The 13,409-nt window shown below is 39.4% G+C and overlaps 1 protein-coding gene across 23 annotated transcripts in view; it reads right to left on the bottom strand.

Moving 5' to 3' along the window:
- The window catches only part of tau (microtubule-associated protein tau), a 260,510-nt gene that overhangs the window by 236,679 nt on the left and 10,422 nt on the right, over nt 1-13,409 (bottom strand). The gene's annotated exons all lie outside the window — the stretch shown is intronic.

The following is a 13,409-nucleotide window of genomic DNA, read 5'->3' as shown; positions in this document are numbered from 1 at the left end:
AGACCGGAGAGTGTAGATACCAACGGGCGACGGTTGTTGTTGGTTTGCTCATTTTGATACATAGGAGAGACTATTCTCTCACTGGAATAATTGTAGTTGTATTAGTAATAAACGAAGATCCTCTGCGATCAACACGATCCTCTGCGATCACTAAGATCCTCTGCGATCCACGTGAACCTCTGCGTTCACTTTTGTTTTATCTCTCGAAGCGAAAGCATCAAGGCCTCTGCGCCAACCCACGATTACAAAAGGTAATCTTTGTTGTAGTAAGAAAAGAAACACAATAAACAGCAATCATATTTATATAAAGAATTAACACTGGTTGTTTTTATTTCACTTGTTCTTTTCTCCCTCCACTGCTCATCATATACGGTAACTGAGAAACATACCTATGGATCACCCCTCCCTCACCTCAACATTTTATCCTATCGAACTGGAGAATTTGTTGTTGCCCAATTAAACAAGCACTTTAGCGGAACTTTACTAATAACTTTTAAAGTAAAGGGCGTAGATTCTTAAAACTTTGCAAAAATGTTTCTTATATTAGTGGATATTGTGGGGCTCAAATTGGGCCACATAGGCCCGCGGTTTCCCGTAGCTTTCATGTAACGGCGGCTGTCGTTTTTACGTTTTACATTCATTTTTCAATTGATTTTACTGCAAATTGGTATATTGAGTTTTCAGCGGATAGGAAACTTATGTACAAAATATTTTCAATATAGGTTCGCGTTTTGGTATAGACCCCATTGAACGGTACCGGTCGATGGGACACATTTTAAATGTTACGGACACATTTTCCAACGTATTTGGTTTTATTTTGCATTTTATGTTCTTCGTAGATAGGAAACCTCTGTGCGAAATATTAACATCGTAGGTACGCGTTTTTGGTGTAGCCCCCATATGACGGGTTCCCTCATATTAGGTATTTTAAATGTTGAAGACAAAAATTGCAACAGATTTTGATGCAAATGTAAATTTTAAGATGTTAGCGAATAAAAATCCTCCTCACATAAAAGCTGTCAACATAGGTCCACTTCTGGGTGAAGCCCCACAACCCTACACATCCATTAAGGAGTAAAATGTCAATGACTGTTTGTTTTCATTTGTATCTATAATGTTTATCGGTCTATTTAGCAGGTCTGTGCCATTAGTTTTATTAATAATGTCTCTCAGATCAAGTTCAGGTTGGAACTGCATTACTATTTTTAACGTATATTGGTATTTGCACCACAGCATTCAAAAATGTTGCACTATATATAAATCACCAACATTTACAGGTCAAAACTATTAAACATTGCGAGAGGATTCTTAATTTAACAGAAATCATCATTTGTTAATATTAGTGAGTCCATTTCTGCAAAATACAGTCAACAACGGCGCTCATCGCCGCGTTTACCTTCCACTTTCGAAAATGCAATCAAATGAAGTTTCCGAAGTCATTTTAAAAAACTTGAATTTCTCCGAAGACCGCACGTTACCGCAGCTGTTTTATGGCTTTGCGAACAGAGGAGACCCCAATCTTTCAGATCATATATATCTTAAAACGTGAATGTACGTGAATCTCTTTTGAAATATCCACAGAAAATAAAAAAAATTATTTTAAAAACTTCAAAAAAGCACTTCTTTCCGATTTAAATTGCACCAAAACAATAAGAGTTTTTGCATTTTTTTAAGAGTAAAATATTATAATAGTTTTGTAAAATATTAAGAAAAATAAATCATGGCATACTGACTTACCATTTGTCCGCGCTACGCTATTTTTTTTAATGAATCCAAATTAAATTTTTTAGAAAAAAAAAAATGAAACGAAAGTGCAACTTTAAGTGCATTTTTAAGTCGTTTCGCGGAGTAAATCGCCAAACTGAGTATGGGTCATTTGCAGTGGAGTACTTAGCTTACGAATTCAATTAAAATTTAATTAATTTTATGTACTTTCAAAATTCCTTAAAGTTCCACTAAACTTCCCATATTTCGCACTGTGTGTCGGTACGATTGCTTTGCTGGGCTGTTATTTCCTACATTTTCATCGGTCTCACCCTCTCACCATCACATTAACAATGTATCAACAAACCACAACACAACCCCCACCATCGTCTCACGTTGAGACTATATCAACAAACCACACACACACAACAACTACCGCTGTCGCAACAATTGTTGTTAACTGACAAACCGACAAACCAAACAACTACAGTGCGTTTGGTGTCGAAAAAAACAAAGTTCTTATAGTCAAATACTTCGCAACTACAAATTTGTAATTTCTTTAATATAAAGGCAATATATAATATTAAAACCTAGCGCTGATAGACTCAACATGTATGTACATATGATTCACATTGTTCTGCTATGCTTACAAGACGATAACAACTACAGTGAAAATCTTTAGAAGAAACGGTAATTTACAATATTACAAAATAATAGAATTAATAAATAAAAAGCAGCATAATTTGTCTCTGCTTTGTTTGGTGGTGTGTGGTGGTTGTTTGTCAATAAAAACAAAAACTCACCAAAATTATTTTTGTTTTTTCAATCTCTCAGATTTTTTTTTTTGCTTAATGAAAGGCGTTGTTATGTTTGGGACTGCTTGCAAACAAATATATGTTTGCTGCAAAATGTGTTTGGGACATATGTTAGAGAGGCCATTTTTGTTCTGTGTGTACTAACATACACATTGTCTTTTATATATAAGATTGATATTCATGACTTATCGTATTCCACTTTTTCCAGGAATTAACCTTGACGTGGCGGAACAGCTTTGTATTTTCATAAACGATAGGACATTAACTTTCGCATTTCATTTCAATACAACTCGTGTTGGAGGACGTAAAATGTTCGGCCCTGTCGAACTTAACGTCGTTCTTACTTGTTAGAATAGCGATATCACAAGTAGACATTAAGAAAAATCATATGGATCATTATTGTAGACAATTTTATTATCTATTTCTTTAGATATACTCGCCTTTTGGTAAGGCTTATATTTCTTCACCATCAAATATTCAGATCAGATAGAATTTTTTGCTATTTAAATGTCTATTTGGACTGGGTATTACAGCCCTTTAGGTGTTATTGTGATGCCGTTATATTTCTCATAGCTCAAACTCGTAACGTTTTACGTGTCGTAACTACTTATTAGCATTGTTAAAATCGACTGAAATACCTCGTTCGTTTACGATCCGATCGCTAGATACTGAACTAAGTCATTAAACAACTCTACCACTAATATTCGCATTCTAATGGCAACTCTACCTTGTTGTATGCAGTAAATAACCTCAAATATTCTGATGCGATAGTGTCTCGAGCATTTGAAACAGATTCTCAGAAGATAAACAACAAATATTTCTCTTGCAACTATTGTGTTACCACTTGTCTTGGCATATTTGGCGGACGTTTTCATGCCACCATCGTTTAACTCAAAGAATAAAAATAAGGCAGAAGTGTTGCCCACAAAAAAGCAAAAAAGAAACAGCAGCAGCAGCCGAAAAGAAAAATAAATAGAAATGGAAAAAAGTGTGCAATTGTCACACTTTGGGTTCACTAACCCCCAATCCTCTCAAGCGTATTGCATTGTGACTGTTGGTATAGTTTCCCCTTTTCTACTTATACATGTTTATGCTGTAAGTACGTCCTCCGTCTTAACGTCTCGACCAAAATGTGCATTAGATTTGCCTCGTTTGATATGGTATTATGTGAATGTCATTTGAGAAAAGTGTTTTCTTCGTCTTCTTACTTTTTTTTCTTCCTCTTTCAATTTGCTCTCAACAACAACGGAAAAAATGTCTGCAAATGACGTCAGTCCTGTAAGCAGGTGCTTGAAATGAGTTCGAGTGTGTCTACAAGCGATTCTATTGTGTCAACTTTAATTCGATTTATTCCATTGATCGGACTTATGTATGATGTCAATGGATGACCCAATAATCGACAAAAGCGAACAAAAGTTGATTGTGCGGATATGCGTTCTTATTTGCCTGCATTAAATTATCTACATCAGGCACTAAGTGTGAAGCAGAACATGTCAATGAAGAAAAGAAAATCTAATGGGGGTGCTTGACAAACTGACAATTAATATAACTTGAGCACATTTTCGAATCAATAAGCATAACATAACCAAACCAGAGCAACTTAACCGTTGCCCACAATTCACTTATTCCGGATCCAATGTTGCAACCCTTCAGATGATTTGACCACTTGTTCCGCTTATGCTCACCGACCAACCTGTTAAATTCCAATGTCAGTTTCCTTACTCTGGGTCTACTGGGGTTGGCAAGACGAAGCTCATGAGTCATGACACTCATTTGCTTATCCCGCCGTCTCTGCTGGGAAATTTGATCTCACTTCGGAATGTTGTGATAGACGGAAGACACTTTTCAAATCTAATGTCATAAGATGCATTGAAAGTATATCGACCCTAATAAGACAGTAATGTGGTTAAGAGCTAATCGGGATACTTTTCTGATATACATACATATAAGCTAAAAAGGAAAATTTGAGGAAAATCCACCAAAACAACCAACAAATTTAGAACGTAGCCATCAGAAATCTTGAATTCCTTTGAACAAGTCACAAACAACGTAGGAAAATAAGCCTCTTCTGCACTGGCCCTCACGAAAGGTAACAGATCTCACGAAACTTTAAAACTAATAATGCATTGGAAATATATTAGGTACTCTTCACATGGTTCAACTTTGTAGATGTGGGCAAAACTCAATAAAATTAGGTTTATGCACAGAAAATGACAATTACTACCATGTTTTTGTCGTAACAGAATATGATATGTGTGTACGTTAGTTTTTATACACTCCTCCATAATATGGAGGGTATAATTAAATTTGTCATTCCGTTTGTAACACATCGAAATATTCATCTGAGACCCTATTCTAAGTCGATATAACCATGTCCGTCTGTCCGTCCTGAAATCAAGATACAACTCGCAATTTTTAAGATATAGCTTTGTAATTTGGTATAGAAGTTTATATTAGTCCTAGGATGTTTGGTATAGCAAATGGGCTATATCGGTCCACGTCTTGATATAGCCCCCATAGAACTGTACCACTCGATGTTCGGTATTTTGAAGGTTTTAGCTTCATTATCACACCGAAATGGCTGAAATTTGATACTTAGTCTCCGTCTGTCCGTCTGTTGAAATCAAGATACAGCTCGCAATTTTTAAGATATAGCTTTGTAATTCGGTATAGAAGTTTATCGGTCCACGTTTTGATATGGCGCCCCGAGAACGGTACCACCGATGTTCGGTATTTTGAAGGTTTTATCTTCATTATCACACCGAAATGTCTGAAATTTGGTACTTAGTCTACGTTGGGCGTATAAAACTTTCCCCCAGAATTTTGTCGGTATAGGTACACGACTTCATATAGCCCCCACAGAACGGTACCTCCCGGTTTTCGGTATTTTGAATGTTGTGGCCACTATAATCCACCGTAATGACTAAAATTTGGTATTTAGTCTTCTTTGGGGGGCATACAACTTTCCATATGAAGTTTGCCGGTATAGGTCCACGCCTTCATATAGCCCCCATAGAACGATACCTCCGGATTTTCGGTATTTTGAAGTTTGTGGCATCAATATTCTACCGAAATTGTTGAAATTTGGTATTTTGTCTTTATTTGGGGTACAAAACTTTACATTTGAAATTTGTCGGTATAGGTCCACGCCTTCATATAGCCCAATAGGAAAATACCTCCCGATTTTCGGTATTTTCAAGGTTGTGGCCACAATATTCCTCCAAAATGACTGAAAGTTGGTATTAAGTCTTCGTTGGGTGTAAAAAACTTTCCCCCAGAAGTTTTACGATACCGGTTCACGCCTTAATATAGCCCCCATAGAACGGTACCTTCCGATTTTCGGTATTTTTAAGGTTGTGACCACAATAATCCATCGAAAAGGCTGAAATTTGGTGTTTAGACTTCGTTGGGGGTATTCAACTTTCCTCTCTAAATTTGTCGGTATAGGTCCACGCCTTCATATAACACCATAGAACGATATATCGCAATTTTCGATATTTTGAAGGTTGTGGCCTCAATATTCCTTCAAAATGACTGAAATTGTTATTTAGTCTTCGTTGGGGGTACAAAACTTTCCACTTACAATTGTTAGGTATAGGTTTGGCAGGGCAGTGGAAGAGAAAATGATTCTATGTGTCGTGCGGGCCTGCACCGTAAGCTGGGCAGATGTTTTGCACGGTCAGCGATTCTTGCCCTATAGGAATTTAGACGGATACTCCATTCCGAGCGTAGTACAGACAAAACTACCCTAGATTGTCGTGGCTTCTGACGCACTTCAGCTGATATGGACCTCCCTTTCTAGATCATGAAGATCCCTCCTAACATATCTGGATGGGGGGAGGGGAGTTCTTACCAGCCCCCATCCAAACACGGTAACATCCGAGCAAGTATTTCAACGAAAGCATGCCATTTTGTTATGTACCTGACGAATATTTTTCTTCTTATGTAGATGGTCTACTGCAGACATTAGAGTTGGGTAATCTAGTTCCTAATTCCAAAACGTATGAGTAACATCATAAAACATAACGTGTGATATTAAGTATACGCCGTTTGTTCATAGAATAAATGTGGGCCATTGGACCTGCGAAATGAACTAAATAGTTCCATATAGTTCCTTTGGCATAACTATAGAAGACATGCTGCAGTTTTCAGGGCGGCATTCTGACAGGTTTGAATATTTTTCGTCGCGTTGCACTTATATTCACGGACCACAATGACCCCGCATAGCTTACCACAGATCGACCTATCGCGTTATCATGGTTTCTTTATCTGTACCCCAAGTGCTGCCGGCTAGAGACTTGAGAGTTTTATTCCTACATCTCAGCTTGTGGAAGAAAGAAGTGGTATGCGCGGACGATGTGAACATGCTATGGAATGTGACCCCTAGAATCTTGGGGTTTTTGATGGTCGGAATTTTGCTACCATAGATCATGACATTTAACTAAGGCATAAGAAAGTTGTTCCTACATCTCAGCTTGTCCAAGATAGCTGTGGCCCCTAGAATCCTGGGGTAGTTAGTAGTCGGAATTCTGCCTTCATCCACTATGATATTTAACTCAGTTCTCACCTCTGTCGTCCAGGTGGTGAACAAAGTAGCTGGAGATTTAGTGGCGGATATTTGCTTATTCCTTGCGTACAAAAAGGTGGTCAGATCGGTCAAATAGGAGTCCAGCCTTTTGCAAATGACATCGGGGAAGGTACCTGACTCCAAGATCGTGCAACGATCCGCATACGTTTCGATCTCAATGTCGTCTGGTGGTAGAGTTTAAACAGTTCCGGAGATATCACCCCATATTGGGGAACTCCCTGTTTCATTTTAGGGGTTTCGACTTGCTGATGATGATTATCCACGTTTCGAACTCAGCCGAAGGGTTGTGGATTAGATTTCGTCAGACAGCATTGAGTGCTTGACAGTATCAAAGGCTCTTGATAAGTCGAACACCACCATCACTATACTATCACATGGCGTGCTCTGCTTGAGTCCTCGTGTGGATATGGCGTACAGCGCTGTTGTCGTGCTGTGCCTACTACGGAACCCATGCTGATGATTGGCAATTGGATAGCTGGGGAGGAGTAAAACCTCAGGAGTCTTTCCTACGGGCGACAAAAGCGAAATCGGTCTGTATGATTCAACATGGCTTTGATTCACCTGCCCGTTATCCAGAATTTGGGTAGCTAACGACAGGTTGAAAACTTTGATGAGATACTCGACTTCCGGCTCATCCAGCTGCTTGCATTGCCATGGAGAGCAGGTATAAGGCGACCGACTGCGGCAGTGATGATATCTCGGAAAGTCCTTTCTGCTACCCGAATTTCAGATGGGTTGGACAGATCTCTGAAGCTGTGATTAGGAATTAGTTTTTCCATGATTGATGAAAGTGCGATGTTCAGTGGTGATGAAATCGGGCTGTCTGTTGATGAGGACAATTATGGAGCGGTGGTCTGACCCAAGACTAGGTGACACGATGAGGTATATAAATGGTCGTTTCAGAGGACCGAATGCCACAACTCATGATGAGCATTAAAGTCCCGCAAGGCCAGACGGTTATGACCTTCCAAAAGCAGGCTAATGCTGGGCCTATAACCTGTAGTACATGTATTTCTCGGCGGGATGTTTACGTTAAGAAACTCTACCTCGGCAGTTCCACCCTCATACATTCTATGTTCGGGTTATTAGAATAAGGCTCTGGCGAGATAGGTCTGTATTGAATAGACTGGTGCCACCACCACTTCTGGTGCGAAGCTTCCTCAGTACGTTATAACCAACACAACACTGGAAGCTACAGTTGTTGTTGAAGTTGGTTGCCTGCACCACCTCAGCCAAGATATCCTTCGACTCATGAAATCCCCTGTTTCCTCGATCTTACCTCGCCATTAAATTGCAAAAAGGACGCATTTTGCAGGGATTTGAACAGGAACGGCTAATGCTGAATGCTGCGTGCATGGCAGCTGTTGGGGAGACTGAGGGGGTATTGTGTATTTTAATGACGACGACTCAAAATGGGCTGGGTCCACGCAGCATGCAGCAATATAGTTCCTATAGTACTAGCTCACATTGACGAGTCCAGAACAACTCCTGAGATGCACTCACTCCCGGCATATATTGCATATCAACTAAATATGTGGTGGATGCGGATGTGAAAATTGATCACTTCCATATTGGTTAGGGGGTTTCTTCCGTTCCGGTAGGACTAAATGAATGCTGAGCAGGCAATCCGGGATACATGTTTTGTGGTTCAGGGTCAATGCAGTATCGAAGCGGAGATTAATTTTTACGTAGCAGGTGCAGTTTGCGTACTGACGGATGTAATTGGTTCAAGTACAGAGCTGATATCGCCGCCTTACAGGAAGTTCGATGGAAACAAAAAGACGATTACACACTGTATTATCGTTGCCATGAAACATGAGATACGTGTTGGATTTATGATAAATCGGAGGCTTAAAAATCTGGTCTCCACATTCACTCCGGTAGATGAGAGAATTGCCACAATCCATATAAAAGTTCATCTCCACCCATGCCCCGATGGAATAGAAAGATGAACGGGCCAAGGACATATTTTACTAGCGCCTAGAAAGATCATATGACCGCTACCCTGGACATTAAGATTGTTCTAGGAGATTTTAAGACTAAAATTCGGAGGGAAAATATATTTGGTCACATGGTCGGCAAGTTCAGCCTTCATGAGGTAATATTCGACAACAGAATGGGGCTGATAAATGTTGCTCCATGTTCCAACACCTAGCAATACACAAGACCACGTCGATGTCACTAGATGGAACCAGATCGAGCATATTGTGATAGCCGGAAGACACCCTTCAAGTCTGTTAGATGTCCTATCGATTCGAGGAGCAAACATCGATTCGCACCATTTCATTGTTGTAGCCAAGGTACGCACTCGCCTTAATGTTGTGGCGATCTAACACAGGATGGAAGCTGTATATGACCCTTGGGAAGGGTAAAATTTCCATGGAAAGATCAAGTTGAAGATCATGCCACAAAACATGGAATTCGAAATTGGAGAAGTAGAAGATCGATGCGTTAAAAAATCTATCCATAGCTGGTTTTATAGAACAAAGCGTTGAACCCACAACTCTCAGAGTTGAAGTCGGACAAAAAAATGTACTTTTTAGTAAAAAGCAAAAGACATGGTTTTGTCTTAAACAATTTGACAAAAAATAACTCTATATATTTCATCCTAATGGTAACGGTTTGTTTACATTACATTATGGGTTATTGGGTTCGTGGCTCCCAAAATTTTCCTGGGTTCAGTTAGGCACACCAACCATGATTTTTCAACTAATAGTAATACAGAAGCAAGCTTTTTTATACCCTCAGCATTTATGCAAACGATAGTATATACACTTTCATACGGGCAAAATGGGCCTCATCGAAATAATGGTTTTAGACTACAAGTATGTTTGGACGAAATCCGTTTCAGACAATTTGGAGTCGATTTAACCATGTCCGTCCGACTATCTGTCTGGCTGGAGCGCACTATAACTCTCGAACCAATGAGCCGATTTGGTCGAAAATTTGGCATTCGTAATATTTTGTCCAAACTTAGTTTAAGTTTGAAGATGGACCATATCGGCCCGCTCCTTCTGGTACCTCCGACACAAAAGTTCAAAAATGTTCGGAAAATTTTTGGGGGCGATAACTCTTGAAGGGAGTAACCGATATGTTTCATACTTTGCACATCGTGAAATTTCTACCAGACATAGATGAGGTTCCAATATGGACTCAATCGGTTCACTGCTTCGGGGAACTCCCACACAAAATTTCGGAAAAGTTCAGTTTAGGACCTGCTCTTTATTTTTTTTGCAGCAACTTCTATTCGCTGCAACCTTAACAAATGTACAAGTTTTTTCAGGGACAAGTCAATACTTGCTGAGAAAATGGCACGGGAGCTGTAAAAACCGCCTACGGCCACAATGTGTAGTGGCTGAACGAACGATACCTCTCAAACGGATCAACCGATCGGGTCCAAAATTTGTCCTTCGTAATATTTTGTCCACACTTAGTTTAAGGTCGAAGATGGGTTATATCGATCCACTTCTTCGGGTATCTCCCTTTAAAATTGTGCCCACGATAACTCTCTCGTAAAATTTCTACGAGGAGTAGATTAAATTCGAATATGGACTATATACATATGTCAAATCCTACGGGTACCTCCCACATAAAATTTCGGAAAAGCGCAGTTTAAGACCTGCTCTCGAATCGTTTTGATTTTTTTTTGGTGTAAATTCGGCGCATATGGCTTCCACATTTTTGTGGGGTACAGATACATATTGAAATTCTCCTATTTCGAATTAAATCTATTTTTAGTTTTGTTTTATTCATAAAGTGCTATATTTAATATTATATGACTTGCTAATACGACTATCCCAATCCTTTCCACAGTGTTCATAGGATAAGATACATACAATTTTATGTATGCATGTATGTGAATTGCGTGTCTGTAAGGTGTCATATAAAATTTCCCTAACCACTAGGATATTTTTGCTGCGTCTTTGTTTTGTTTCGTATTTTGTTCTGTTTATTTTTATTTTTCCACCATATTTTTGATATGTCCATCACCGTCACCACCACCACCACCATCTTCTTCTCCACCGACGACTAGCTTTTATCCAGACATTTGTTATTCTTCTTTGTTGTCTTCTACAAAGGAGTGTCATGATTGTGGCTGTCATTTTATTTTAGTTTTGCGCTTCCATTAAAAGGACTTAGGAGTGTCCTTCATAAATCGAGTTTGGCCTTACCCAAAAATAGAGCAATTCTTACGACTTGCCTTTTAAAGGACAGGGGAAGAGGGGCCAATGATGATGACAAAAGCTTTTAATTTAATTAAATCATTAGCATTTAATTGAGATTTTGTTTTCAAACAAAATTTTTGACTATTTTTATTGTTACTTTTTTTGCTATTATTGGTGTTTAATTAACGTTGTTAAATTGTGTTAATAGTTGCTGATTTTATTCACTTAACATTCATTTAAGGGGAGTGTATAATGTTCAAACACTGAATTTTAAATACCGGCGTATGCTAATTGACGAAAGATCTTTCTGGCATTTGACAAAGTTTGATGTGAGTCATTTTTTCGCAATGTCCCCCATGTCACCGAAATAAAATAAAATCACTCAGTGAAGAGTGTGGTTATTTTTAAAATAATATACAAGAACAACAGCAAAGTTCTTGCTGTATTAGTGTTTTGTGCAAATTTTGGTTTTTTCATTCGCTTTATTTGTATGCACCTGGTCTAATTTGGTGACCACAAAAACATACGCGAAATTTGGTCATCAACATTAGAATTTCTTGATTGTGTCCAATGACATAGATTTTGAAGTTTGCTCTCATTTTATTCTAGAATTACGTATTAAGTATGTGTGAATCAGAGTTCCGATTCACTCGCGAGTGAAAATTTGGGGGAGGTGGTAACTTTATTGGGTGCAATATTTTTGGTGGTTGTGGGGCAAGTTTATTTTGGGGTGGGCTAAGTTTTTGTTTGGTGTTGGGGAGGTGGCAAGTTTCCCCCCTTTAACTTGCTCGAAGTCGAGAAGAGTTTCACTCGCGAGTGGAATTCGAGCGAGTATTCGGAGCTCTGTGTGTGATGCATACAAGAGTTATATTTGTATTTCGATGTATATAAATATTATGCTGCTAACTACTAAATTTTTTTGTCGACTCGAATGACTACCTTGTTGCAGGAAAGATTTGCACTCGAAAGAACACGGCGGGTTCTTCGCGCACTACACCTGTGTTCCGCCCAGCGGCTGTCACTCAGTGCACACATGTGTGTGTACGGCCTTTTTGTGTTGGGAATGCCTGCCATTGCATCTACCACAATCAAATTTCGGTGAGATGCAATACATAGATGTCGGGAATGGGTGCATCTCAGGAGCTCTTCTGGACTCGTCCATGAGGGGGACTGAGACAGGGACTATAGTGAAGACGCTGCATGAACGCAGCACCCAGTGAGTCGTCATCAGAATACGCGACTCCCCCAGTCCCCCAACAGCAGCAGCACATGAACCATGAACCAGCCGTTGTTGTTCCAATCCCTGAAAATGCATCAGTTTTGCAATTTAATTGCAATATACTCCGAGGTAAAATCTAGGAAATAGTGGATTTCATGAGTCGGAAGAATATCATGGTCGCGGTGGTGCTGAAAACCAAGCTCAGCAACAACCGCGGCTTACAGCGTTGTGATGTTTACAATATGCAGAGGAAGGATCCCCCAGATGTGCTGGTGAGGGATTAGCTTTCCTTTTGCAGCAGTCTGTGCAATACAGACCTATCTCGCATGAGCCTGGCTTTAATAACCCGTACATGAAATGTATGGGGGTAACAGTCAGATGCGGAAGTGACGAGGTGGATTGGCTTAACGTACATATCCCGCAGATAAATAGCTGTACACGGTGCTCTTGAAGCAAATTTAAATGGAAGGTGCTTACACCTGGGCAGCATTGCTGGAGTGATTTTTAAATAAATCGCGGTCAAAAATTCTAATTTTTAAGTTTATTTTAAGTTTTCATGATTTTGCTTGGAAACAGCAAGCCCTTTCGAAATGGGGCTAAAGAAAATGTTGTAGCTGTCAAAATTCTCTAGAGGAGAGAAAACCTAAAAATGTCAACTTGAATCGCGATTTATGTAAAAAGCGCTCCGGCGATTTTGTTTTGTCTTTTCTCATCTATAAACATTGTAGTTTCAGAATACGCAAAAACTTCCGAGGTTTAGCACCTTCCATTTAAAGTTGCTTCAAGAACACCGTGTGTACTCAAGGTCATAGGCCCAACATTAGTCCGCCCGGTCTTAGGGGAATTTGATGCTCATCATGGGTTGCTATATTTGGTCCTCTGAAACGACCAGAGGGGTATAGTTCTGGCTGAGGACG

This window comes from Musca autumnalis, unplaced genomic scaffold, assembly GCF_047663935.1.
Source record: "Musca autumnalis isolate F117 unplaced genomic scaffold, ASM4766393v1 scaffold_1, whole genome shotgun sequence".
NCBI classification, from domain to species: Eukaryota; Metazoa; Arthropoda; class Insecta; order Diptera; family Muscidae; genus Musca; species Musca autumnalis.
Note: the sequence above shows the minus strand (reverse complement) of the source record. Positions and strands in the feature narration are given on the sequence as shown.